The sequence below is a fragment of the Piliocolobus tephrosceles genome, chromosome 1 (genome assembly GCF_002776525.5).
Source record: "Piliocolobus tephrosceles isolate RC106 chromosome 1, ASM277652v3, whole genome shotgun sequence".
NCBI classification, from domain to species: domain Eukaryota; kingdom Metazoa; phylum Chordata; class Mammalia; order Primates; family Cercopithecidae; genus Piliocolobus; species Piliocolobus tephrosceles.
The window spans coordinates 98041817-98045484 of NC_045434.1; positions in this window are offsets into that span (position 1 = coordinate 98041817).

A 3668-nucleotide genomic window follows, 5' to 3' on the forward strand; every position below is an offset into this window, starting at 1 on the left:
ACAAGCATTCTTATACACCAGTAACAGACAAGCAGAGAGCCAAATCAGGAATGAACTTCCATTCACAATTGCTTCAGAGAGAATAAAATACCTAGGAATCCAACTTACAAGGGATGTAAAGGACCTCTTCAAGAAGAACTACAAACCACTGCTCAGTGAAATAAAAGAGGACACAAACAAATGGAAGAACATACCATGCTCATGGATAGGAAGAATCAATATCGTGAAAATGGCCATACTGCCCAAGGTTATTTATAGATTCAATGCCATCCCCATCAAGCCACCAATGAGTTTCTTCACAGAATTGGAAAAAACTGCTTTAAAGTTCATATGGAACCAAAAAAGAGCCCGCATTGCCAAGACAATCCTAAGTCAAAAGGACAAAGCCGGAGGCGTCAGGCTACCTGACTTCAAACTATACTACAAGGCTACAGTAATCAAAACAGCATGGTACTGGTACCAAAACAGAGATATAGACCAATGGAACAGAACGGAGCCCTCAGAAATAATGCCACACATCTACAACCATCTGATCTTTGACAAACCTGAGAGAAACAAGAAATGGGGAAAGGATTCCCTATTTAATAAATGGTGCTGGGAAAATTGGCTAGCCATAAGTGGAAAGCTGAAACTGGATCCTTTCCTTACTCCTTATATGAAGATTAATTCAAGATGGATTAGAGACTTAAATGTTAGACCTAATACCATAAAAACCCTAGAAGAAAACCTAGGTAGTACCATTCAGGACATAGGCATGGGCAAGGACTTCATGTCTAAAACACCAAAAGCAATGGCAGCAAAAGCCAAAATTGACAAATGGGATCTCATTAAACTAAAGAGCTTCTGCACAGCAAAAGAAACTACCATCAGAGTGAACAGAAACCTACAGAATGGGAGAAAATTTTTGCAATCTACTCATCTGACAAAGGGCTAATTTCCAGAATCTACAAAGAACTCAAACAAATATACAAGGAAAAAACAAACAACCCCATCCAAAAGTGGGGAAAGGATATGAACAGACATTTCTCAAAAGAAGACATCCATACAGCCAACAGACACATGAAAAAATGCTCATCATCACTCGCAATCAGAGAAATGGAAATCAAAACCACAATGAGATACCATCTCACACCAATTAGAATGGCAATCATTAAAAACTCAGGAAACAACAGGTGTTGGAGAGGATGTGGAGAAATAGGAACACTTTTACACTGTTGGTGGGATTGTAAACTAGTTCAACCATTATGGAAAACAGTATAGCAATTCCTCAAGTATCTAGAACTAGATGTACCATATGACCCAGCCATCCCACTACTGGGTATATACCCAAAGGATTATAAATTATTCTACTACTAAGACACATGCACGCGTATGTTTATTGCGGCACTATTCACAATAGCAAAGACTTGGAATCAACCCAAATGTCCATCAGTGACAGACTGGATTAAGAAAATGTGGCACATATACACCATGGAATACTATGCAGCCATAAAAAAGGATGAGTTTGCGTCCTTTGTAGGGACATGGATGCAGCTGGAAACCATCATTCTTAGCAAACTATCACAAGAAGAGATAACCAAACACTGCATGTTCTCACTCATAGGTGGGAACTGAACAATGAGTTCACTTGGACTCGGGAAGGGGAACATCACACACTGGGGCCTATCATGGGGAGGGGGGAGGGGGGAGGGGGGAGGCATTGCATTGGGGAGTTATACCTGATATAAATGATGAATTGATGGGTGCTGACGAGTTGATGGGTGCAGCACACCAACATGGCACATGTATACATATGTAACAAACCTGCACGTTATGCATATGTACCCTAGAACTTAAAGTATAATAATAATAAAAAAAAAGAAAGAAAAGGGACACAATCCACGATTTCATTGAACTTAGAGTCTAGTCGGGGAGCTGCGCAAAAAAACAAAAAACAAAAAACCAAACAAAAAACAGAAAACAAAAAACAAAACTGTATAGAAATAATGTATTTTCCCCAGGTGTGGTGGCTCATGCCTGTAATCCCAGCACTTTGGAAGGTCGAGGTGGGCAGATCACGAGATCAGGAGATCGAGACCTTCCTGGCTAACACGGTGAAACCCAGTCTCTACTAAAAAAAAAAAAAATACAAAAAAAAAAAAAAAAATTAGCTGGGCATGGTGGTGGGCACCTGTAGTCCCAGTTACTCAGGAGGCTGAGGCAGGAGAATGGCGTGAACCCAGGAGGCGGAACTTGCAGTGAGCTGAGATCGCACCACTGAACTCCAGCCTAGGTGACAGAGTGAGATTCTGTCTCAATAAATAAATAAATAAATAAATAAATAAAAGAAATAATGTATTTTCCAATCGTGATTAGTGCTTTGAGAAAATAAAGGGCAACAGAACAGAATGAATGGGGTTGGGGAGACAGGGAACAATTTTAAGTAGGAAAATTAGGGAAAGCCTCTTTGAAGAAATGAGATTATAGTGTAGATATGAATGGTGAGAAGAAGTTAGCCAGACTAAGACTTGGAAGAAGAGAACTCCACAGAGAGAACAGTAAGCATTAAGACCCTTAGGTGGTACAAGCTTGGTATCTTCAAAGACATGACCGATATCTCCAAAGCCCTCCTTCGTAACACTTATCACAAGATGTAATCATATATTTATTTGTGTATACCTACTTGGATCTGTTATATATTTGCTTACTGTCTGTTATCCTCATGATCTGTTATCCCTTTCAGGATGGAGGCCATTTTTTAAAATTATACTTTAAGTTCTGGGGTACATGTGCAGAACGTGAAGGTTTGTTACATAGGTATACATGTGCCATGGTGGTTTGCTGCACCCATCAACCAGTCATCTGCATTAGGTATTTCTCCTAATGCTATCCCTCCCCAGAACTCCCACCCCTTTACAGGCCCCGATGTGTGATGTTCCCCTCTATGTGTCCGTGTGTTTTCATTGTTCAACTCCCACTTATGAGTGAGAACATGTGGTGTTTGGTTTACTGTTCTTGTGTTAGTTTGCTGAGAGTGATTGTTTCCAGCTTCCTCCATGTCCCTGCAAAGACATGAACTCATCCTTTTTTATGGCTGCATCGTATTCCATGGTGTATGTGGGCCACATTTTCTTTATCCAGTCTATCATTCATGGGTATTTGGGTTGGTTCCAAGTCTTTGCCACTGTGAATAGTGCCACAATAAACATATGTGTGCATGTGTCTTTATAGAAGAATGACTTTAATCCTTTGGGTATACAGTAATGGGATTGTGGGGTCAAATGGTATTTCTAGTTCTATATCCTTGAAGAATTTCCACACTGTCTTCCACAATGGTTGAACTAGTTTGCACTCCCACCAACAGTGTAAAAGTGTTCCTATTTCTCCACATTTTCTCCAGCATCTGTTGTTTCCTGACTTTTTAATGACTGCCATTCTAACTGGTGTGAGATGGTATCTCATTGTGGTTTTGATTTGCATTTCTCATTTATTGATTTGTGTATGTTGAACCAGCCTTGCATACCAGGGGTGAAGCCAACTTGATTGTGGTGGATAAGCCTTTTGATATGCTGCTGGATTCGGTTTGCCAGTATTTTATTGAGGATTTTTGCTTTGATGTTCATCAGGGATATTGTTCTAAAATTTTCTTTTTGTGTGTGTGTCTCTGCCAGGTTTTGGTAACAGGATGA